This window comes from Balaenoptera ricei, chromosome 1 (genome assembly GCF_028023285.1).
Source record: "Balaenoptera ricei isolate mBalRic1 chromosome 1, mBalRic1.hap2, whole genome shotgun sequence".
In the NCBI taxonomy this organism is placed as follows: Eukaryota; Metazoa; Chordata; class Mammalia; order Artiodactyla; family Balaenopteridae; genus Balaenoptera; species Balaenoptera ricei.
In genome coordinates this window covers 7,429,014-7,454,628 of record NC_082639.1, presented here as the reverse complement: position 1 = coordinate 7,454,628, position 25,615 = coordinate 7,429,014, and the positions used below count along the sequence as shown (strand labels likewise).

The window sequence follows — 25,615 nt, the reverse complement described above, 5'->3', positions numbered from 1 at the left end:
TGGTCATATTTCAATTTAGCAAAGCTTTTTAAAGAATTACCATTTTCTCTTTCTGGGCATGACATATCAAGAGAAGTATGGTGTTCACAAATGAAAGGGCAGGAGAGGCAAGTGCATCTTTTGTTGTATATGTTCCTTTCTTCACATCCAGGATGATAAACTTTGAATACTTCTTTCATTTATTTCATTTCTAACATTCTTTCGACTCTGTCAAATTCAGGTCTCAGTCACTAAGTATCTAATTGCTCTCAGTTTGATTTTACATCAAGGTAAGTTTGGAATGTTCTTTCCAGATGTGGGATGGAGGTTTGTAAGTCTAATATATCCAAGAAAAAATGTCAAAGTTTGCTTCTCTTGGGGAAAACCCACACAGCTTAAAAATATGTGCTTGGATTGGGTATTTTGGGAACAGTTCAAGTATATTTAGTTTAGTCAGTGATAATATTTCTTGTTAAAATCCACATTTTCTTAAGTTTGTCCATTCACCTTCATTTGGTGTTCATTATTGAATTAGCAAATGGGCTAATTAATTAGCCCATTAGCATTACTGAAGATTTCAGCTATCAAATGTCTTCATTATGGCAAACTAACAGAAATCTTATGTGAAAGACGTGTTGAGGGCTTGAGTCCTTTGTAATTTGCTAACTTTCTCTAAGCTTTTCTTGGTGCATTTATAATGCTTAAGAATCTTAGTCTTCCAAATAAAAACACATTTTAAACATCCGTTATTCTATTGCATTTGTTGTTTTTTTTCCAGCTTGCAGGTTAGAAAACGTCTCATGAATGTTCTATGAAATGCTAATAAAACGATTTCATTTTGAGATGTTACAAATAAATTTTGTATTTAAATAGGCAGTTTGTGGAGACACTTTCTGTGGGCTAATTGTAAAAGATAATCGTTTCAACTAATACCTGAATTTTTAATCCTGCAAGACAGTGTGACATTAGTAACTGCTGTTCATTCATACTGTAGCTAGCTCTAAAAATAATGGGGGAAAGATAACGTATAAACAAGGAGAGAATGTGAGGTTTTGTAATATAAATTCCATTTTGACTATTAATTCGTTGTTTTATGGAGAACCCTAAATTTCACTTTAATTGTAGCTGTAGTTCTCAAAAAAAATCAAGTAAACTAAAATATTAGGAGAAATTTCCTTGGCATGCCCTATACTGCCTTCCTTCTCTCCAGTCCGTCAGTGATCAGGAAGTAGAAAACTGAAATAGAGAAAATAGAAAGCTTATATGAATATTAAATAAAAATAAATGCAATCTTTTTTAAATTTTATTTATTTATTTATTTATTTTGGGCTGTGTTGGGTCTTCGTTGCTGCACGCGGGCTTCTCATTGCAGTGGCTTCTCTTGTTGAGAAGCACGGGCTCTAGGCGCGTAGGCTTCAGTAGATGTGGCATGCGGGCTCAGCAGTTGTGGCTCACGGGCTTAGTTGCTCCGCAGCATGTGGGATCTTCCCGGACCAGGGCTCGAACCCGTGTCCCCTGCCTTGGCAGGCGGATTCTCAACCACTGTGCCACCAGGGAAGCCCAATAAATGCAATCTTGTAATGCATTTCAAAACCAAATAAATAACATTCATTGTTACTTTTCTGTTTGCACACAAACCTCTCAGTGGAGCCTCTGCTCACCATCCTGGTTGAAATTTCATCTCTCTGAACCCCTGAATCCTCCCTCCCCTGCTTCACTTTTTCTTTTCTCCATAGCACTTACCCCATTCTAACACGCTCTGTTATTTACTTATTCTGTTGATTGCCTGTCTCCCCTCACTGGAACATATGCCCCAAAGTGGAAGGGTATTTTGGTCTGTATTGTTCACATATGTATCCGCACACAGTAGGCACTCAGTGTTTTGTGAATGAATGTATAACTGTGTTCCAGTTTAGGCAGCATAGTGTTTTTACATCCTGATTTTTACCTGACAGATAAGTGTTACGTACTGGGAAAAGCATCACAGACAGAGTATAAAGGAACTTGAATTCTACAACACGGATATAAGACTTCATTAGTAGATAATTTTTCAAGGATTCATTATGTTGGTTGCAGCATTGGAGTATTAGATCATAAAAGTCTGTATCAGCCTTTGATGGCTGTAGCTCTGTGGCTACCACTTGGAGTTCATTTTTCAAAAAAACTGTAATTCTCAGCTTTTTGGGAAAGCTTAATTTTTTACCTTGTTTTTCACAAGCAACTTTGAGGAAAAATAATTTTATTGTAGACCTAAATATTACACTTAATTTAACATTTCTATTGCTGAAAGTAAATTTATTTCACGAGACCTATAACTGCTAAAGAAATAATAAAATATTAATAATCCTGAATGTATTCCGATTTAAGAGCTGTGACTCGATTAACTGGAGCACTCAGTTAACTGGAATCCAGCTTTTGGCTGTGTACTACTTTCAGGAAAGAAAGCATAAGACCAAACAGTTTCCTAGAAATTCTTTTTAAAAAGGAAGTTTTAGGCATTCATATAATACATTATCTGGGTCAGTACTATTTGATTTTTGAGCCAAAAAAAGCAGTTAATTAAGTTTTAGGTATGAGGAATATGACCAATAAATGAATTTTTTATGAAATATGATAACATTATTTTTGTATTGGAATTAGAAAATGCTATAATTCCATGATACCAGTTTTAGGACTTGATTAAGCTTACTAAACCAATTCTTAACGTTTAAAATGAGGAACCTGAAGGATATTAAATATTTAAGACATGAAAGAAAAGGATTGAATTATTTTCGTTACTGCTTTCTAAGATAGAAAAATGTAATTTTTTGGATAGAGTTTTCACTTATAAGAGTTGAAACAAAATAGGAGATTTGGTTATTCTGAAAATCATCGAGTCTTATTTCTCACCCCTTCTGATTAATTGAGGTTTTAGATCATTACGTTCTTAAAAATATACTTCGGTCATGATTTGGTATGAGCAGGGGTACTTAAGAAATTTATCTTTTATAATTGAAATTTAAGATATTGATTTGTGATATTAGATTTTAGTAGAGCTATTCTGTCTCCAGAATGTAGATTCAAAGTTGGTGGAAATGATTTATGCAGTGTCATGTTCTTGCGCTGTTTAAAAAACCTCGAACCCTCAGAAGTGACATTTTGACACCAGTAGAGGCTATGCAAAGGCCAGAGTTAGGAACCTTCAGACTATGACAGTCCTGCCCTGCCCGCATGTCAGCCTGATGCAAGGTGCCCGTTTTTCCATAGAGTCACCACCACCTAGGAGTTGGGGCACAGCATCCAGTTGTCCCCTATTTGATAGGTCCTTTCTTCCCTATGTTTTAGAGAGATTTTTGTTCATTTTCTCATTTAGCTGTAGGATGATATTAGATTAAAAACTTCCACAAGATCTGTTGCTAAGGCTTTTTTATTTTTAAAGTTCTAGGCAAAGATTCAATTACTTCAAAGTCATGGAATTTAGAACTTCTTAAAAACCAATAAGATATATCTGAAAGTTAACCTCCTTCTATTCCAGAACCCCAGTGAGAAGTATGCGGTGGCATGGTAGAGGAAGAGGCGTGTGTTTCTTTTTTACCTTTGGTCGGACATGAATTTTTTTTTCCTGGAATTTTTCTTTGCAGCAGTTACGTCTTAATTTTATTTTATTTTTTTATAATTTTTGGCTGCGTTGGGTCTTCGTTGCTGCGCGCGGGCTTTCTCTAGTTGCAGGGAGGGGGGTTACTCTTCCGTGCGGTGCGCAGGCTTCTCATTGCGGTGGCTTCTCTTGTTGCAGAGCACGGGCTCTAGGCACGCGGGCTTCAGTAGTTGTGGCTTGCGGGCTCTAGAGCACAGGCTCAGTAGTTGTGGCGCACAGGCTTAGTTGCTCCGCAGCATGTGGGATCTTCCCGGACCAGGGCTCGAACCTGTGTCCCCTGCATTGGCAGGTGGTTTCTTAATCACCGCGCCACCAGGGAAGCCCACGAATATGTTTTGAACCGGTCTCATTCTCTCGTGACAAGAACTGTTTTATCAAGTCTGCTACTCTTCAAGTCTACCTTGATCTGTACTTTCTGGAACTTATTGTTTTAGGGCAAAAGAAGACTTTCCTTTCCTGCATCCACTCTTTTTTAATTTGAAAAACAGGTTTATTGAAATATAATTCACATACCATAAAATTCACCCTTTTAAAGTATGCAGTTCAGTGATTTTAGTATATTCACAAAGTTGTGCAACCATCCCCAGTATCTAATTGCAGCACATTTTCATCACCCCCAAAAGAAACCCCATATCCCTTAGCAATCACTCCAAATTTGCCTTTTTCCCATTCCCCCCTGGCAACCATTAATCTACTTCCTATCTCCATGGATTTGCCTGTTCTGGACATTTCATGTCAGTGGAATCATTATAATATGTGGCCTTTGTGACTAGCTTCTTTCAATTAGCATGATGTTTTCAGGATCTATCCATATTGTAGTGGGTATCAGTGCTTTATTCCATCTTATGGCTGAATAATATTTGCTATAGACTGAATGTTTGTTTCCCTCCAAAATTCATATGTTGAAACCTAATCCCCAATGTGATGGTATTTTGAGGTGGGGGCTTTGGGGAAGTGATTAGATCATGAGGGTGGAGCCCTCACGAATGGGATCAGTGCCCCTGTGCAAGAGACCCCAGAGAGCTCCCTTGCCTCTTCTGCCAGCGGCGGATACAATGGGAAGATGGCTATGAACCAGGAAATGGGCACTCACCAGACACTGCATCTGCTGGCACCTTGATCTTGGGTTTCCCAGTCTCCAGGACTGTGAGAAATAAATTTCTGTTGTTTATAAGCCACCCAGTCTATGGTATTTTGTTATAGAGCCCAGAGAGACTAAGACAATATTCCATACTATGTGGATAAACCACGTTTTATTTATATATCCATTCATCAGTTGACGGACATTTGGGTTGTTTTCCACTTCGTGGCTACTATGAATAATGCTGCTGTGAACATGCATGTGCAGTTCTCTTGGACATATATTTGTGTGGACATACATTTTCAGTTCTCTTGGGTATATAACTGGAGTGGAATTGCTGAGTCTTATAACTCTATGTTTAACGTTTTGAGGAGGTACCAAACTGTTTTCCGGAGTAGCTGCACCATTCTACATTCACTCTTGACCTCCATAATCACTCCCAGGGGCATCTTTTTAAGTAGATACATATTTCACAGTTGTCTAAGTGTTTTTTTTTTTTTTTTAATTTATTTATTTTATTTTTTTGGATGGGTCTTCGTTGCTGCACGCGGGCTTTCTCTAGTTGCGGAGAGCAGGGGCTACTCCTCGTTGCGGTGCGCGGGCTTCTCATTGAGGTGGCTTCTCTTGTTGCAGAGCACAGGCTCTAGGCGCGCGGGCTTCAGTAGTTGTGGCTTGTGGGCTCTAGAGCGCAGGCTCAGTAGTTGTGTCACACGGGCTTAGTTGCTCCGCGGCATGTGGGATCTTCCCGGACCAGGGCTCGAACCCCTGTTCCCTGCACTGGCAGGCGGATTCTTAACCACCGCGCCACCAGGGAAGCCCCTAAGTGTTTTCTTATGACAGTTTTAAGTTGCTGATTTTTTTTCCTACTCGGGATAAATTGGCATTTCATCTGACCAACTCCTTCCTTCACCCCCATCTCCCATATCATTTCTACCCAGGACCTTAGACTTTGAGTTGAAAGGAGCTTTGAAAGGTCTGTCCTCTGCACTTAAGTAGCCTTCCCTGTAAAAGAGACATTTCTTCACACGTCCCTGACAATTGATCATTCAGCCTGGGCACTTGCTAGCTCACAAAGAAACCGTTTTCTTCAAAACATTGTTTGGGACTTCAGTCAGCTTTCCTTAGGACTAAATCTTATCAATCCCTCAAACCTTTGCAGGCACCCAGCCATGCAGCTCTTTGTTTTTGTCACCTCTCACTTGAAGAAAGGCTGAGAGCATCTGTGGCCAAGCATCCATCCCCCAGGCCCTGATTTCTGCCTGTGGTCTGAGGAATGAGCTAGTACAATGCTGCAGACCCAGTGATTGGGGGACACCCTAGTCACAGCAGAGTAAATATCTAGGGCTTAACTTTATGAAAGGAATTGTAAGAAACACTAGAATTCTTAAACTATGACTAGTTTAGCAAATGACATTTCTTCATTCATTACATTTTTGTTAATACTAATTGGCTAAAAAGTACTTTGTTAAAGTAAATTAGTTTGTCTGGTCCTTTGATTTATTCTTTAATTAAACTGTTTGTTATTTACCCAATCTTCAATTCATAGTATAAAACACTTAGAAATGTCTTTACGGCTTCCCTGGTGGCGCAGCGGTTGAGAGCCTGCCTGCCAATGCAGGGGACACGGGTTCGAGCCCTGGTCTGGGAAGATCCCACATGCCGCGGAGCGACTAAGCCCATGAGCCACAATTGCTGAGCCTGCGCGTCTGGAGCCTGTGCTCCGCAACGGGAGAGGCCACGATAGTGAGAGGCCCGCGCACCGCGATGAAGAGTGGCCCCCACTTGCCGCAACTAGAGAAAGCCCTCGCACAGAAACGAAGACCCAACACAGCCAGAAATAAATAAATAAATAAATTAAATTAAAAAAAAAAGAATTTCTTTAAAAAAAAAAAAAAAAAAAAAAAAGAAATGTCTTTAGATTGCAAGTGGATTTTAAAACAGGAAAAATGAATGTCATCTTTAATACCTGCTTAAAGTATAGTGAAGACATATTTATTCTGAGCTCTTCCTAAATCTTAAAAGTATTAATACAGTACTTTCATTTTAAGGACCACCAAGAAAAAAAAAATTGAAGGTCATAAACTCAAATTGTACATAGTGTAAAACTTGAGAATGATTTGTATGAGATTGTCTAATAAGTGGCTTTTAAAGAGCAAAATTTATTCCATCTGAAATGCAGAATCCAGTCACATTTAATTTTGTGTGTCTCAGACGTAGTTAATGATGAATACTGATAGGACCAGCTGCATAGTCAAAGTGTGGGGCTCCTTTGTTCAAAAATTATTAGGAATTTCAAGATGGCAGCAGAGCATTAAACCAAGCATGGGGCCCGGCACGCCCAGGAAGCTGGTCCTGAGTATTGATAGACTTAATGTGGCCAGAGTATTAATAGAATGTGGGCCTGACCATGAGATTTTAGCCAGAGCCCTTGGTCCTCTGGGCACCTCTCAGATGAAGCAGCTGAGGCCCAGCCCTCCTCAGCGGCACCTCCCCGCTGATGCACCCCCTCCTGCCACCGGAAGACTTAATCACTGGTGGCCTCGGGGTGGAGACTGCACCCTGTGCTCTGTCCCCCAGCACCTGGCGAAGGACAGCGCATACTCAGTTCACAATAGTCAGTGCGAGCACATGGGAGGTAGAGGCTAATTGAGGAACGGGGTAGCTTTTGATTTGGGGGATTAAAGCCTTTCTGTCAAGCAGATTATATTTACCTTTAAAAAGCCTTGACTAATTCATGCCAGTTTCCTATTACTCATGGAATTAGTAACAAGGATAACGGAAATAATTAAAATTCTTGGGTAATCCCTAATCTTTTTTTTTTTTGCCATGCGTTTCACGTGTTTATCAGAGTAGCTAGTAAGTAGCAAAATGCACTGGCTTGAATTTAATTTTCTCCCCAGGCCGCTCTCACTTTGGGCCACAGTCATGAAGAACGGTGGTGGGAGGACTGAAAGGTAGGCAGCAACCATTCTCAGCCTTTGAGCACCTCATGTGCTAGTGCTGTGTTAATGGTAGGGTCGCTTGATAATCCCTCAGCCTGAATTATAAAGCCCCAAGTTGGCAACGTTTCTGATCTTGCTTCTGAGTTGTTTGTAAATATCCATTAATATCTGCACATGATTCCTGAATACAACACTTTCATTTGGCAGGGGTTTTAAAAGGTCCATGCCCAAGTGTACGAAGCCTTCTCTTGCTTAATTAAGGGAAGCAACTTGTATCTTAGAAACATTCAAAGCCTAGAATGGAAAATGAATTAAATGCTTTTTGATATGAAATCTGACGTTTTAAAACCTTTTCTAATTGGAGGAAGATGTACCAGTGGGGTAATTTAATAACATAGCCTCTCCCCCAATGGTGACTTCAGTTAATAATAACTGCAACATTAATACTTGTTTGATGAAATGTTTTAGAAAGGTCATAAGTGCCAGTAATTAATATATATTTACTTATTCAGTTAATAAAGTTTATTGACCCTATTTTTTTCTAGAATTAGTCCTTTCTGAGTATTGAAAGGTTTGATATATTTATCACTACTTTTAAAAGGTAATGCATAAGGCAAGTATGTCTTCACTGCATTTTTTTCTTTTCTATTAAAATGGTGTATGCTTATGTGGTTTTCAGTGCTGATGGACAGAGTGAACCAGGGGCGATGAGACAGCAAACATGGGCCACTCAGGCCAGGCTTCGGTTGTTTAAGCCTGAAGGGAGAAGGCTAAAAGTGTTTCCTGAAGTTTCTGTTTTATCTAGAAACTCATCTCAGGGGTATAGGAGAGCCGATGGGGATTTGGAGCAGAAGCTTTGCCTTCGAATAGAGCAGTCCTGACTGTACCTGCTTATCTTTTGGAAACCCAAGTACAGGTAAACTGAGGCAAGCTGGTGCAGTGGGCGGTGGTGGAACCCTGGCACCTGAGGAAACCCCCAGTGGCGGCTAACAAAAGTCAGTCCGTGTCTGGTTCTGGTCAGATTGAAATCTTGTCTCCTGAAATGCTCAGGCACATTTTATTTCTCTGAGCTCAGGTTGCCTGGGTCAGGGGAACTCAGCCCAGGTGAGACTACCCCAGCTCTGTGCTGTCTTCTAGTGCCTGTTCTTCAGCTGCCTTAACCTGGCTTTGTCTTGATGTATTGTTTCCTGGGACCCATTTCTGATTCCCAGATGACCTGAAAAGGCGATTCGTATCACTCTATTAGGAATTCAGATTGGAACTCAAGTTATATTTTCCCCTGGAATTCAGATTGGAATTAGGAATTCAGATTGGAACTCAAGTTATATTTTCCCCTGGAAACATTGTTACAAACTGCTTAAAGCTCCAAAAGTGATGGTCAGAAACCAGTTTACTCATTACGAGTTGAAAATCAGGCAAATTTGCAGTAAAACACAGCCCACACACAGCATTATAATATTAATCATTATATAAACCAACGAAATGCTGGTTCCCGTTTTGTGGTAAGTAGGTCTTGGAGTAGTAGAGCAGCTTCAAAGAATGTGTGAGGCGTGTTGGCTTAGGCCTGGAATGAAGAGCCTCAAGGAAGAGAAAGGTCGAGGACTAGGAGCCTGATAATCTGAGTGGCCCAGCCTGTGAGAGGAAACCGAGGGAGTGAGGCCTGTTCATTGCGATCCCAAAAAAGAAAGAGGCAGCGGAAGAGAGGAGACCCGGGCCAGCAAGCCCCCTGGTGCCCAGGTGGCAGCACTGCCTGGGGTGGCCGGGGTGGAGGAGAGGCAGGGGTGTAGCAGGCCCCCAGCAGGCGGAGTGTCAGCCACGTTGGGAACTGCCTGTACGTGCAGGTCACCCCTTCAAGGGAATACTCACTGCTGTGCATTGTTTAAACGAATGACTTACGGTCCGATGTACTGAATGTTTTTCATCAAAGAAAATTTTACTTAAGAATTGCTATTTAAAACCTTTCCGGGGCTTCCCTGGTGGCGCAGTGGTTAAGAATCCGCCTGCCAGTGCAGGGGACACGGGTTTGAGCCCTGGTCCGGGAAGATCCCACATGCTGCGGAGCAACTCAGCCCCTGCGCCACAACTACTGAGCCTGCGCTCTAGAGCCTGCAAGCCAAAACTAGTGAGCCCGCCTGCTACAACTACTGAAGCCCGCGTGCCTAGAGCCTCTGCTCTGCAACAAGAGAAGCCACTGCAGCGAGCAGCCAGTGCACCGCAACAAAGAGTAGCCCCCGCTCGCCGCAACTAGAGAAAGCTTGCACGCAGCAGCAAAGACCCAATGCAGCCATGAATGAATGAATGAATGAATGAATGGAATTGTCATGGTTGGGTTCCTTTGAAAAAAAAATAAAACCTTTCCTTGGGGGACTTCCCTGGTGGTCCAGTGGTTAAGACTGCACACTCCCAGTGCAGGGGGCCCATGGTTCGATCCCTGGTCAGGGAACTAGATCCCACATGCATGCTGCAGCTAAGACCCGGTGCAGCCAAATAAATAAGTATTTTTAAGAAGTAAGTAAAACCTTTCCTTGCGACTTCCCTGGCGTTCCAGTGGTTAGGACTCCGTGCTTCCACTGCAGGGGGCACAGGTTCGATCCCTGGTTGGGGAATTAAGATCCCGCATGTTATGCAGTGTGACCAAAAAAAAAAATAATAATAATAAAAGCTTTCCTTGAATTTTTCAAGTCCCTGAATCTATATGAATTAAATTTATACCTTTGTAGAATTATTTTACTAAAGCAAATGTAAAAAAATGTATTTGACATAACCCCCCAAGTTCTCAATTGGATTTGTAGGTGTCATTTACTAGAGGTCATCCTTTCTAAATAATGGTGACATGGTGATTTCTAACAGTGATGATAAAGGATCAGTTGTAGGCTTCCTCTTCAAACTGTTATATAGGATACGTTGATTGCTAAGGCAGTGTTTCCCTAAGGATGTTACATGGATAGGTGTTATTTGGTAACAGGTGTCTGTTGGTCACCTAACTTTGGGAAATGCTGTTAAACAGGTTTCATTACTGTAGGACTTCTCAGAACCTTTAGTGTAGTCGTGTGTGTGGAAGAATCGCTGCGCGGGGGTATAATCAGCATTTACCCAGGTGAGTTGACCGTGGACTCTGCCCGGAGCGTGCTGTGGCGCTGGCGTTCCATAGAACACACTTCGGGAGATGCTACTCCAGGCTGTCCCCCCACCCACCGTAATACAAGTCAGTACGAAAAAGAAAAAGTTAAAGTGACCGAAAATACTGCCTTTGAGATCCTTAGTCTTAACACTTTTGTACATATCTCTAGTTTTTTTTCCCCCTTGTAAAAATTTATCTACGTAGCCAAAGTTTTAAACAAAATGAGTTTATTTTATTCAGAGTGTTTCATAACTCTCTCAGTGTCATTCATTAAACATTTGTCCTAGGTATGGTGGGTATAATAATCCATTAGAAGGATATAATGGGATCTATTTAACTAGTCCTTTAGGAGTTTCAGACTGTTTAGACTCAGGACCCCTGTGCTCTCAGAAATTACTGAGGACCTCAAAGAGCTTGTGTTTATGTGGGTTTTATCTATCAAAATTACTCTATTAGAAATTAAACTGAGAACCTATTAAAATATTTAATTATTAATTTAAAATAGCAGTAATAACTCATTAGATGGTAACGACATATTTTTGACTAAAAATAACAACATATTCCAAAACAAAAAACAATTTAGTAGGAAGACTGGCATTGCTTTACATTTTTGTTATCTCTTAATGTGGGCTGAAGAGAAGGCAGTGGGATTCTTTTTTTTTTTTTGGTGGGGGCTGTGTTCAGTCTTCGTTGCTGCGCATGGGCTTTTCTGTAATTGTGGCGAGCGGGGACTACTCTTCATTGTGGTGCACGGGCTTAGTTGCTCCGTGGCATGTGGGATCTTGTTGGACCAGGGATTGAACCCGTGTCCCCTGCATTGGCAGGCGGATTCTTAACCACAGGCAGTGGGATTCTGCATTCAACCTGTTGCTGCCTGATGATTGGTTGAAGTAGGTGAAGAAAATCTGGCCTCACAAAGACACGTAGCTGGAAGAGGGAGGCTTGGGGACCCGCCCCCCCGCCCCCCCCCGTCCCCTCAAGAGTCTTCAGACCACATTCTGATAACTGCTGCTCTAGGGCAGTGGTTGATGTCAGTGTCAAAATACAGTTGGGGAATATGTCAGCAGTATTTTGCTTCTAAATAATATTTGAAGCAACAAAGCAAAGCTTGCAAATGATGTACTTTAAGAAAGAGAGTAATTAGAGTTAATTCACTTACTCCTATAATCCTGTCTCTTATTTACATTGTCACTTGCTTTCTTGAGTGTGGAAGATGGGATTGGAGTTACAGCCCTCATTATAGACCTGGATTTGCCTATTGTGTGCAGCACATTCCGCAGCCAGCGAGGGACTCTTACAAGTGGGCAGTCAGTATTGAATCAGCATCTTGTGTGCTTGTGGATTATTACGTTGGTTTTCTTTTTAATTTCACTGTAGGACACGTTTTTAATGAGGGAGAAGGCAAGAATAGGTGACAAAGTATAAGTAGATGTTAAAATCAGATTTATTTGGGCTTTTTCTTTGGTAGTGTACAATTACTCATTAGTATTTTCTGTAGGATGAGATCTGGGGAAAAATTATCTTTTTAAAAAAGATGCAATACTTAAAAAAAGAGATTACTATCTTTGTTTTTCCTCACATGATGGCCCTTTTGAGACCTTTAAATGGCTGATTTTATTGTAAAAATGTTTTTTATAACTACAACAATAGAAGAAGTCTGATTTATTTTCCTGAAAAATCTTTTGGTGTTTTCTCAGAATCTGGAGTGAGTTGTGCATGGGCGTGTACGTGTCCTGTTTGTCTTGGTGGGGAATGGTTGGTTGGTTGTTTCTGCATTTCCCTTGGTGACCAGTGAGCTAGTTCTTAGCTAGACTACATTCCATAAATTCGGTTTCCTCTTGAGAGGTCGTCTCCCCTTTTATGATAAAGTCCTTTACTTTTTTTTTTTTTTTTTTTTAATGTCTGAAACATTTATATTAACATGTTTCCATACAAATAACCCAATGAAGTCCTTTACTTTTAAAATCTGGCAATTTGTCTTTCCACTTAAATAATGTCTGGTTACTTGAATATCATTGCATTAGAACGTTAAGTACTTTTAAACCACTAAATTTAAAAAAATCTCCTAATCTATCTTAAAAAATCAGTTTCTGCATTAATATGGCTAGAATTCTAGAAGGGAAGGTATTTTAGAAATCTAATTTCATTTAGCTTAATCAACCCATTTTACCATAGAGGGAAACGAGTGAAGTTGTTATTGTTATTATCAGTATGATATTTTTATAGCTCAGAATATGAAAAGTAGGAAACATAGTGGAGGCCAGCCAAGAGTATCTTTAACCCTGTTTCTCTCTATAATAAATAATATTCAGAAAGCATAAATTTGGGTGATTTGTTATGAACGTTTCATGTGCAGTTGAGTCAGGGTAGATGATAAAATTGGAGTAGAGTTTTAAAAATTCTGAAGAAAGGGTACATTGTATTGACAAAGTTACACTTTTAAATTTTGTATCACTTTTTTATGCAAATATCTCAGAAATCTGCACACTGTGCTGGAATCAGTCTTGGATATGACAGGAGCTTTAGAAATGATCTCGTGCAGCTTTGGATGTGATCCTCTCTGTCTGAGCACTGACATCAGTTGACCAGTCCCCGCTGGAACTCATCTAATCGGGGAACTCCTTCCATTTTGGAGGGCAGCCTTCCGTGTCAGAAAGACCTTGGTATTGGTTCTGCCTCTGGATCCCCACAGAATAAGTGCTGGCGCCCTAGGAGTGTCGTGGAATGGCGAAGAACATGGACTCTCCAGCCAACTACTGGGGTTCACATCCCAGCTCTGCTATTCCCGTGCTGGGTGCCCACCAACAGGCTCCTTAATCTCTGTGTGCCTGAGTTTCTTCCTCTGTAAAAGGCAGATAATAGTACCTAAACTCAGGCACACAGAGATAAGGAGCCTGTTGGTGTTTATATGTTTAACCCTTATGTATTTAACCCTATAAGATTAAACAGATTTTGCCAGTGTTTAGAACACTAGAGTATACTTTATGTGTTTGCTGTTTTATTAATTCAAATCCATAGAACTCTCCCCTCCCTTTTAAAAATTTGAGGTGAAATTCCCATAGCATAAAATGAACATAGCATTTTAAAAAAATTATTATTTATTTATTTTTATTTATTTATTTGGCTGTGTTGGGTCTTTGTTTCTGTGCGAGGGCTTCCTCTAGTTGCGCAAGCGGGGGCCACTCTTCATTGCGGTGCGCGGGCCTCTCACTATCGCGGCCTCTCTTGTTGCGGAGCACAGGCTCCAGACGCGCAGGCTCAGTAGTTGTGGCTCACGGGCCTAGTTGCTCCGCGGCATGTGGGATCTTCCCAGACCAGGGCTTGAACCCGTGTCCCCTGCATTAGCAGGCAGATTCTCAACCACTGCACCACCAGGGAAGCCCCCTGAACATAGCATTTTTAAAAATTAATAAACTTTTTTGGTTATATTTTAATGGACTCAAAGAGAATGTATAACAAGTGTGCCATGTGGAGAGTTAACAGTGGCCTTGCAGATAAGCCTAGAGGTTTTTGTCACCCTGAACTCCAACCTGAATAGCATTTGATATAAAATAAATGAAGTCAGCCTTCTTCAGTATTGACCCAACCTAAGTGATTATTATTACTGCATCTCATTAGCCTTCAATTCAGCCAGAAAGTCTCTTCTGCTTGAATGTTTGAGTCTGGAACCCTTCCCTCTTAGCCTTAACTCACATCCTGAATGTATCTCTATTCATTGTCTGCTCCAGAGCTTCTTGAACTTTCTTTGTTCACAGTACCTTGGGTGCCTCAGTAATCTTTTCACAGAGCCTTCAGGCTAAAGGAAATGCCCAGCAATTCTGTTTAATTAACTCCTTAGGTCCAAACAGCTAAATAGGTATATCCTAACATCTTAATATTTATATCCTAATAACTTAGTAGCTGTTTAAAAAAACACAAATTGAAAGAAAAAATAATATAATAATACTTTTAATTCATCTTAAAATAATCACAGGAACTTACTCATGGGATATGTGCTCCTGTTGAGCACAGCAACAACTTCTCAAAGCTTGAAGTAAGCTCGGACATGGATGCCTTCTTCTCTAGTCTGCGTTGATTTTCACAGGCCACTTCCTTGGGTCACAGCAACTGCTAAAAACTCAGCCTTGCAAAGCTGTGACACCATAAAAAGGAATGCATTGCAATCTAATGTTGAGCTGTGAACTACCTCGAACTAGCAGTTTGTCTGGTACCTGACAGACTCAAAGTATCACTTGTTTCCTTCAAATTTAAAATATCCTATGTCTCCCCTGGTACGTTTGCAGGGATGCCTTGGTGCATAAGTTTAGGGAACATGGATCTACTTAGAAGCACAGAATTAATTAAATGCTAAGATGCTTCGAGAATCCACTGCATTCAAAAAAAAATAATAAAAATTAATAAACTATATTTTTTAGAACAGTTTTAGGTTCATAGCAAAATTGAATGGAAAGTACAGAGAGTTTCCTTATACCCCAGTCCCCATACATGTACAACCTCCCCCATTATTAATATCCTGCACCATAGGGTATGTTTATTTCAATTGAGGAACACTGACACAATGTCAATGTCCATAGTTTAAGGTTCACTCTTAGTGTTGTGCATTCTGTGGTTTTTGACAAATGTATAATGGCATGTATCTACCATTGTAGTATCATACAAAGTAATTTCACTGCCCTAAATCTTCTGTGCTCATCTGTTCATCCCTCCATCCCCATGAACTCCTAGTGACCACTGATCCTTTTACTGTCTCTGTAGTTTTGCTTTGTTTTTTAAGAGAAAGTTTTTATTTATTTATTTATTTATTTGCGCTGCATCTTAGTTGAGGCACGTGGGCTCCTTAGTTGCGGCTCACCAGCTCCTTAGTTGCAGCACACGAACTCTTAATTGCAGCATGCATGTGGGATGTAATTCCCCGACCAGGGATCGAACCCGTGCCTCCCACAGTGGAAGCTCAGAGCCCTAACCACTGGACCGCCAGGGAAGTCCCATCCTTAGTTTTGCTTTTTCCAGAATGTCCTATAGCTGGAATTGTACAGCATGTAGCCTTTTCAGATTGGCTTCTGTCACTCAGTAATGCATTTAAGTTTCCTCCATGTCTTTTCATGGCTTGATAGCTCATTTCTGTTTAGTGCTGAGTAATATTCCATTGTCTGGATGCACCACAGTTTATCCATTCACCTACTGAAGCACATCTTGGTTACTTCCAAGTTTTGGGCAATTATGGATAAAGCCGCTATAAACATCCGTGTGCAGGTTTTTGTGTGGACCTAAGTTTTCCACTCATTTGGGTAAATACCAAGGAGCACGATTGCTGGATCACATGATAAGCATATGTTTAGTTTTATAAGAAACTGCCAAACTGTCTTCCAGAGTGTCTGTACTATTTTGCATTCCCTCCGGCAGTGAATGACAGTTCCTGTTGTTTTACATTCTTGCCCGCATTTGGTGTTACCAGTGTTCTGGAATTTGGCCATTCTAATAGGTGTGTGGTGGTATCATGGTTGTTTTAATTTGCAATTCCTTAATGACATATGATGTTGAACATCTTTTCATTACTTTCTTTCTGTCTGTATATCTTTATTGATGAGGTGTATGTTCACATCTTTTGCCCATTTAAAAAATTGTATTGTTTGTTTTCTTATTGTTGAGTTTTAAGAGTTTTTTTGGTGTGTTTCAGATAACAGTCCTTTATCAGACGTGTCTTTGCAAATATTTTCTTTTAATTAGTGTTAACAGTATATCTTTCTCCATCCCTTTACTTTTTTCTTTTTTTTTTAAGCATCCAAAATCTTTTTAATAACAAGGTAGGATCTGGGGTTAGTTCTTATAGCCACGGCTGGCCTGTTGGCCTCTGGCGCGCTCGAACTTCCGGCCCTTGGAGCGTACGTAGGGTTTGGTGTGGCTGTGCGGGGTTCCTGCGTGTACACCTCTCGGCCGTTGCGAGGACCGGAGAGGAGGACAGTGCCACAGCCCTTGGGGGAGTCCAGGGCCAGTTGGTCGAAGGTGAGGATCTTGCCTCCGACCTTGAGGATGAGGCTCCGGGCGCCGCTGCTCGCTCGAAGAGAACACGCCTTCGCTTTGGGCACCTCCTGGACACGCACGTCATTGGTTATGGTCCCCACCGCCACAGCTGTCTTGCTTTCCCGGCTAGGAAGCTTCATCTTCCGAATCATCTGGGAAGGGGACAGAGGTGGCCGGCTGGTGTGGCTCATGACCAACCTCTTCAGTACAACTTGATTGAAGGTGAAGTTGGTTCGTCTGGCCAGAAACCTGTACAGCTTGACCAACAGCTTTAAGAAGATGTCCTGGCTCTTGGGCTCCTTGCGTCGAACATTTCGGTCCTTGTTGTGGCGGATGTCAACGCCCATGATGGCGCCTCCTCCTTGGCCAGGTCCGGAAAGCATCCCTTTACTTTTTTTTTTTTTTTATATATAGCTACTTTATTTATTTATTTATTTATTTTATTTTTTTGACTGTGTTGGGTCTTCGGTTCGTGCGAGGGCTTTCTCTAGTTGTGGCAAGCGGGGGCCACTCTTCATCGCGGTGCTCGGGCCTCTCACCATCGCGGCCCCTCCCGTTGCGGAGCACAGGCTCCAGACGCGCAGGCTCAGCAGCTGTGGCTCACGGGCCTAGTTGCTCCGCGGCATGTGGGATCCTCCCAGACCAGGGCTCGAACCCGTGTCCCCTGCACTAGCAGGCAGACTCTCAACCACTGCGCCACCAGGGAAGCCCCGCATCCCTTTACTTTTGATCTATATGTGTCTTTATATGTAAAGTGGGTTTCTTGTAGAAAACACATAGTTGGGTCTTGTTTTTTTTTTTTTTTCTAATCTGACAATCTCTTTTAATTGGTATATTTAGACCTTTGATGTTTAAGGAGATTGTTGATATAGCTGGTTTAATATCTACCATATTTGTTACTGTTTGTTGCACTTGCTCTTTGTTCCTCTTTATGTTTTCCATGTTTTTTTGCCTTTTTTGTGGTGTTAATGAGTATTTTATATGACTCCATTTTCTCTCTTTTCTTAACATATCAATTATACTTCTTTTTCTTACTTTTTTTCATGGTTGCCCTAGAGTTTCCACTGGACATTTACAACTTATCTACAAGTCCACTTTCAGATAACACTATTACTGCTTTCACAGGTAGGGCAAGTACCTTTTAATGACAAAATATTCCTGATTCTTCCCTCCTATCCCTTGTATCATTGTTGTCATTGAGTCAGTTATATACATAAGCCTTCAAGAACATATATATGCACATAAGTATACATTATCAAGTACATTGTTGCTGTTATTATTTTGAACAAACTTATCTGTTAGATCAATTAAGAATAAGAAAAACTAAAAATAAGAAAAATATTTTATCCTCACTTATTCATACTCCAGTGCTCTTCTTTATGGAGATCTGAGTTTCTGACATGATTTTCCTTCCTACTGGCAACAGATTCCCTCAATTTTTGTTTGTCTGAGAAAGTCTTTAATTCTTCTTCAATTTTGAAGGATAATTTTGCAGGATACAGAATTCTAGGCTGGCATTTTTTTTTTTTTCTCAACGCTTTAAATATTTCACTTTGTTCTCTTCTTGCTTGTATGGATTCTGAGAAGTCAGATGTAATTCTTATAATTTGCTCCTTGGTAGGTAAGGTATTTTTCCCCACTCTGGCTTCTTTCAAGATTTTTTCTTTAACTTTCATTTTCTGCAGTTTGAGTATGATATGCCTAGGTGTAGTTTTTGTTTGTTTGCTTTGCATTTATCCTGGTAGGTGTTCTCTGAGCTTCTTAGATCTGTGGTTTGGTGTCTGATATTCATTTGAGGGCAGTTCTTTCATTGTTGCTTCACTCTGTTCCTTCCTTCTCCTTCAGGTATTCCCATTTATGCATTGTTATACGTCTTGTAGTTGTACAAGTTCCCACAGTTCTTGGATTTTCTGTTCTGGGTTTTTTGTTTTGTTTTGTTTTTCAGTCTCTTCTCTCTTTGCTTTTCAGTTTTGGGAGTTTCTGTTGTCATATTCTCACACTCAAAGAGTGTTTCCTCAGCTGTGTTCATTCTCCTAATGAGCCCCTCAGAGGCATTCTTCATTTCTGTTAGAGTTCTTGATCTCTAGCATTTCTTTTTTATTCTTTCTTAGAACTTTCATCTGTTTACATTATCCCTCTGTTCTTGCATGTTAGTTTTTCCATTAAAGCTCTTACCATATTAATCATAGTTTTGTTTTTTTTTTAATTCCTGGTCTGATAATTCCTACTTTCCTACCATATGTGATTCTGGTTCTGATGCTTGTTCAGTCTCTTAAAAGTGTGTTTTTGCTTTTTGGTATGCCTTGTAATTTTTTTTTTTTTTTTTTTTTTTTGCCTTGTGGCTTGTGGGATCTTAGTTCCCCAACCAGGGATTGAACCCAGGCCATGGCAATGAAAGCACTGAGTCCTAACCACTGGACTGCCAGGGATCCTCTGACTTGTAATTTTTTGTTGCAAGGTGGACATGATGTACTGGGTGGAAGGAACTGTGGTAAAGCGGCCTTCAGTGATACAGCAGTAAAGCTGTGGGAGAGGCAGTGTTCTAGAGTCCTGTGATTAGGTCCTGGTCTTTCAGTGAACCTGTGCCCTTGGTCTGTGAACTTCACCAGGGCTTCTCAGGCCCCCTCCCATCCTTAAGTGGGACAGGATAGCTAGAGTGGGCTGGATTTGTGTATTTCCCTTCCCCCAAGTAGGTTAGGCTCTGATACAACCCCAGCAGGTTAGTTAGGCGCTGGTTAAATAGCTAACCTGTTGAGAAGAACAGAATGCTCCGGCTTATTTCAGAATGGTTCCTTTTCCCCTCCCCCTGCTGGAGGCACAAGGGGACTTTTCCCCTGATATTCACTGTAAGGACCTGGCAGGGCTCCTGGAGGTAAAACAAAAGTGTGGGGGACCCCGGATGACTAGGTCCCCCTGGAGGTTTTAGCCCTCAGAGTTGTCCATGGTATCCTCCAGCAATTCATCAGTTTACAGTTTGCATTTTCCTCCCGTGGCACTGGTTTCCTGGAGGATTCTGCCCATGGGTTTCTGCTCTGGTAAGTTGTGATTCTCTGTGTAGTTCTGCTGTCTGTCTCTGCCATTTTGGGGGCAGCAGTTTGCCCTGGGACCTCACTTCTCTGATGGATCTAAGAAGAGTTGTTGATGTTTCAGTTCAACTTTTCCCTTGTTAGCACGGAGTGACGACTTTTTTTTCTTAATATATTAAAATTTTTTTAAATTTTATTTATTTTTGGCTGCATTGGGTCTTTGTTGCTGTGCGTGGGCTTTCTCTAGTTGCGGCGAGCGGGGGGCTACTCTTTGTTGCGGTACGTGGGCTTCTCATTGCGGTGCCTTCTCTTGTTGCAGAGCACGGGCTCTAGGTGCGCGGGCTTCAGTAGTTGTGGCATATGGGCTCAGTAGTTGTGGCACATGGGCTCAGTAGTTGTGGCGCACGGGCTTAGTTGCTCCGCGGCATGTGGGATCTTCCCGGACCAGGGCTCGAACCCGTGTCCCCTGCATTGGCAGGCGGATTCTTAACCGCTGCGCCACCAGGGAAGCTGCAGAGTGGTGACTTCTAAGCTCCTTACATGCTGGACCAGAAACTGCGAATTCTCAATGTAACATTTGAAAGCGTGTAGGTAATTCAGTGGCATATAGTGTATTCACAGTGTTGTGTAGCCACCACCTCTGGGTCGTTCCAAAACATTTCATCGCCCCAAAGAAAACCTTATATCCTTTAAACAGTCACTCCCCATTCACCTCTCCCCCCAGTCCCTGGCAGCCACTCCTCTGCTTTCTGTCTCTATGGATTTAATTATTCTGAATATTTCATGTAAGTGGATTTAATTATTCTGAATATTTCATGAGACCTTTTATGTATGACTTCTTACACTTAACGTAATGTTTTTGAGGTTCATCCCCGTTGCAGCATGTATCAGTACTCCATTCCTTTTTATGGGTGAATAATATTCCATCGTATGTATATACCACATTTTGTTTATCCATTCATCTGTTGATGGACATTTTGGATTGTTTCCACCTGTTAGCTGTCATGAATAGCACTGTTATGAATATGCACACATGGGTAATTGTTTGAGTACCTGTTTTAAATTCTTAGGGGTTTATACTTAGGAGTGGGATTATTGGGTCATATGGTAATTTTGTTTAGTTTATTGAGGAACCACCAAACAGTGGCTGAACCATTTTGCATCCCCGCCCACAAGGGGAGTTACCATCCCCTCCCCTTCTGACTTTTTATATACCAACTTGTTCTTCATGTGATGTATTTCCAAAATCTCTCTGTCAGCCTGCCTGGTTTCTTTGTCCTTGGATGCTCCATGGTGTAGACACCACCTTTCAGACAGGGCAGAATGTTTAATAGAGTTCCACCCACAGGAGCAGAGTTGGGGTGGTGTGTAGCTAGTACCACTTGTCTAAGCTTCTCAGCTGCCCCCTCACACCGACTTTATTAACCTGAACCCCAGGACCCCCCACTTTGGTGCTGAACCCTAACCGGATGCTCTGCACTGGTGCAGGTGTTCACATTCGTCTTCGTTACATTTCTTCTTGCTGCACGTGACCCGCCTCTCCATGCTGTCAGGTAATTTTGAATCCTGACTCCACAGTTTCTATCTGTCCATTCTAGCTTCTTGTGATTTTCAACTTTGATATAAAGGATGAAGAGCACCAACCAAGAATGAGCCTTTGAAAGATTACCAGAGTCTGGTCCAGGTTTCCTGGGTGCATTATTCAGTGACCGTTTGGGATGGCCATTGTAAATCCACCCACTTTTATTTCCATCCAGTTTCCATCTTGCCACTCAAAAGGAAATGAGGAGAGGCCTCGTCAAATGCCTTTTCAAGGTTTAATACACTATTGCTAGAGTTTCAAATGGGTCTTGGTAAGTAAAGTTTTTATCAAGGCACTTTGGAAATTGAAGCCGATGTTATTTTTCCAACTTTCCTGTGACTTTCCTAATAACCCTCTCAAAAGAGAAAATGTTTAATACCTTGTTCTTGTGAATAATGTCACCAGCTCTTTGTGATTTTTCTTTCCTTCTCTAAAGGCACAGAAACCAATCTAGAATTTTTTCCATGGTCAGTGTCAAACTCACTGAAGCATAGCTAAAAATGTCCATCTTCTGCCCATTCTTTTTTTTTTTTTTTTTTTTTTTAAACAAATAAATTTATATATTAAAAAAAAAGTGATCTAACTACCCTCAGAAGTCATTCCAATTCCTAGGCTATTCTTACATATAGACTCAACAATTCTCAAGTGTGTCTGGACTATTTTTTCACCCCCAACGCTTTGAATAGATTATTCCACTGCCTTTTGGACTCCATGGTTACTGATGAGAAATCAGCTGTTAATTTTATTGAAGATCCCTTGTACATGATAAGTAGCTTCTCTCTCACTTCCTGCCCATTCTTGAACCAGGTATCGTCTTTCACAGATTCCTTAAATATCAACCACAGTATGGGAATTCCCTGGCAGGCCAGTGGTTAGGACTCTGTGCTTCCACTGCAGGGGGCCTGGGTTTGATCCCTGGTCGGGGAACTAGGATCCCACAAGCTGTGTGGCACAGCCAAAAATTAAAAAAATAGGTCAGCCATAGTGTAGGTTTGAAATTCTTCACTCCCCCCCCCCCCCCACCACTGCCGCCCCGCAATTCTATCTATAAGTTTTCTCACTGTCCTGGGGTTTGAAACACCCAGAATAACTTAGGGGAATTATGTCCTTGTCGTCTTCCTTCATGTCTTCCCCAGTCTTGGACTTTAACTGTCTCATCATTATATTGATTCTGCTCTTCTTTTTTTTTTTTTAATATTTATTTATTTAATTTATTTATTTTGATGTGCCAGGTCTTAGCCATGGCACTCGGGATCTTTTAGTTGTGGCACGTGGGATCTAGTTCCCTGACCAGGGCTCAAACCCGGGCCCCCTGCATTGGGAGCGCAGAGTCTTGACCGCTGGACCACCAGGGAAGTCCCGATTCTGCTTTTCTTCACGTAAATGTGCTTCTTGAGAGACTCGGTGGCAAAATAAGATTGAGCTGTTTCATTTTCTGTGTTGATCACAAAACCTTTACATTTATTTTAAATAGGGTAAGAATTCTATGGAAAAGCATTTATCTTGTTATCGTTGGTATTGTAGGAATGTAGGTTAATAAAGGAGCAAAAAATCGGGGAGCAAGGACAGGATTTTTATATTTTTGCGGTCAGCTATCTCGGGTTTTTTAGGCAATTCTAGTCAACTTAATGACAGTACTTTGGGTAACAGCTGTTAAGAATGTTGTATTGATAGTGAATGTCAGAAGGTCTTGAACACTGTGTGGCCTTTTTTGAACTATATATGATAAAGTTTTCCATTGTATATGAAGGTCAGGAGACTAAAAAAACACACAGAACTTGGAAATTGCCACCGGACTATTATGTTAACGATTCAGGACAGCGCCCTGTCCTATTTTAATTCAAGACAAATGTGATAACGATAAAGAAGAAAGAAAAGGGCAAACCCGGCCTGTATTTTCTGGTAACATAGCAAAAAAAGGAAATTTAAGGAAATCATGACAGGTGCTTTTTTGCATAACTAGATTTCTGATTGACTTGCGTTGTAAGCGTTAATTGAAAAATGGATGTGTACAAATCACCAACTTGAAATGCTCTAACAGTGGTTTGGCAGTAGATTTGTTCCTGTCATGCTATATATTTAATTCTGTAGGAAACTGCATAAAAATATATGTACTCTGAATAACTTCCATGCACTTAAGATATGAACTGAGAGGTGTTAAAGGGCTCTGTTCCAAAAATATTTTCCTCCACCAGCTGGCAGGGCACCTGCGTTTCTTACCTTAGTTTCTACTTTTGTATTAAATCATTGAAATCCTTGGCACAGTGCAAGTGTGGGTATCTTGTCATTATCCTTCATTTGCACCCAACTCAAATTAGTTTCTCAGACTAGCAGGCCAGTCCTAGCAGGATTGTGAGGAAGTGGAAAGTTGGAGCAGGTAAGTTTAGATTTGGTACAAATGAAGAGGTCAGGAAAATCTGGAAGCACACACTGACGGGGGTGGCTGGGGGGTGGGGAGGGAGGCAGGTGTGTACGTTGGTAACCCTGCGTGTGCAGAAAGGCAGTGGAGTGACCGGAAGATAAAGTTCACAATTTTGCGTGACATCGCCTGTGAAAAATGCTGTCTATTACATCTCAGCGAATTAAGTCATGCATGAGATGCTTTTGCTTAAGGAGGGCTCTTGTGCTAAGACAAAACCAGTGACCATAGGTGGTACCAGTTGTAAGTTTCCTAGAAGAGCGAATCCAAAGACAGGTGCCTCCCCAAATAGCTCTCTGGGGGTGGGGATGGGGTGGGATAGGGGTGCATACAGAGGGCAGGAAAGCATTTAAGGGAGCAAAAGTGGAAATTGCCCAGTTTCTCTTAAAGAGAACTCTCCAAATGCCTCTATTCATGAGCCTCGCATGATACGTTCGTTCATTGTTGGGGATTGCAGCAGAATCTCCCGGAGGCCGTCCCGTTCCAAACCTGCCCAGCCCCAGGTCAGTCTGACTGGCTCAGATTCCAGGGTGCAGCCCAGGAGACAAGGTCTGGAAGATATGGCCCGCACCCTGGTTATGGAGCACTGCTGTGGTGCATGAAGTCAGTGTATTCTTTGCCCTCTGTGGTTTGAGCTCCCCTCCTCTGTTAGGATACAAATTTTAAGGAGTTTCTCCAGTTTCCCACCTCTTCTTCCCATCACAAAGCCGCGTTCTGAGATATCTCAATAATCATGCACGAATAGCCACCACCAGAGGGAACAGAGCATGAGAAAAGCTCATAGGGCCCCCTGAACCTAACCGGAGCACCCACCACGCTGGTCAGAGAAGATCCCCAGGTTCCCTGGGGATGTCGGCCTGCAGACTGCCCACCTGTGGGGTATTGTGGGACTCGGGCCGGGTGCCTCCTCCGTTCCCAGGGATGCCGCAGCTGAGGGCAGGGCTCCCCGCACAAGGGGCTGCAGAGTATTCATGACCAGGACCCTGGAGGAATCCTGTGAGCCCAGAGCACTTCCGCCTGGACCCCTCCCAACGCAAACACTGAGGGAGACCCCTGACCTCCCAGAAGTTTGAGGGCTGTCTGCCCTGTGCGTCTCGCCCGTCACCTGGAACTTCTGGAGGAGTCGGGCAAGAGCTTTTGCCGTTGGAAATGGTGTTGCAGAACGCGAGGCTCCCACGCTGGAGTGGCTGCCGCGTCACGTTTGTGACATTCAAGAGAGGCTCTCAGCACGTGGGATAGTTGTCATGAAGCTCAGGCTCTCAGCACGTGGGATAGTTGTCATGAAGCTCAGGCTCTCAGCACGTGGGATAGTTGTCATGAAGCTCAGGCTCTCAGCACGTGGGATAGTTGTCATGAAGCTCAGGCTCTCAGCACGTGGGATAGTTGTCCATGAAGCTCAGGCTCGCAGCACGTGGGATAGTTGTCATGAAGCTCAGGCTCTCAGCATGTGGGATAGTTGTCATGAAGCTCAGGCTCTCAGCACGTGGGATAGTTGTCATGAAGCTCAGGAGACAACAGTGGAACACAGGCATTACAGTTAGACCTGCGGGTTCTGTTTTAGGTTGGTACCTGGCCTGTTCATGTGATGGGGTAAATCTCAATACTGAGTAAAACAGAATTTGATTAGAAAAGTAATTGATTTCACTTCTTGTTAGGGAAGTGTTTTCATTTGCTTACTAGAAAATCTGTGAATGTGATATTGTTGCTTTGGAGTGTTAAATCTAACTTACTATGGAAATCAGAGTGCTAGAAAAATGAGACAATGGGCAACTGAAGGGTAGGTAGCCTCATATTTATTTATTTATTTATT

The 25,615-nt window shown here is 41.8% G+C and overlaps 1 protein-coding gene and 1 pseudogene across 4 annotated transcripts in view; one reads left to right on the top strand and one right to left on the bottom strand.

Annotated features, from left to right (window-relative positions):
* Window positions 1-25,615, top strand: part of CLSTN1 (calsyntenin 1) — a 79,903-nt gene that overhangs the window by 1,256 nt on the left and 53,032 nt on the right. The window lies entirely within an intron of this gene.
* Window positions 16,526-17,143, bottom strand: LOC132347908 (large ribosomal subunit protein eL18-like; annotated as a pseudogene).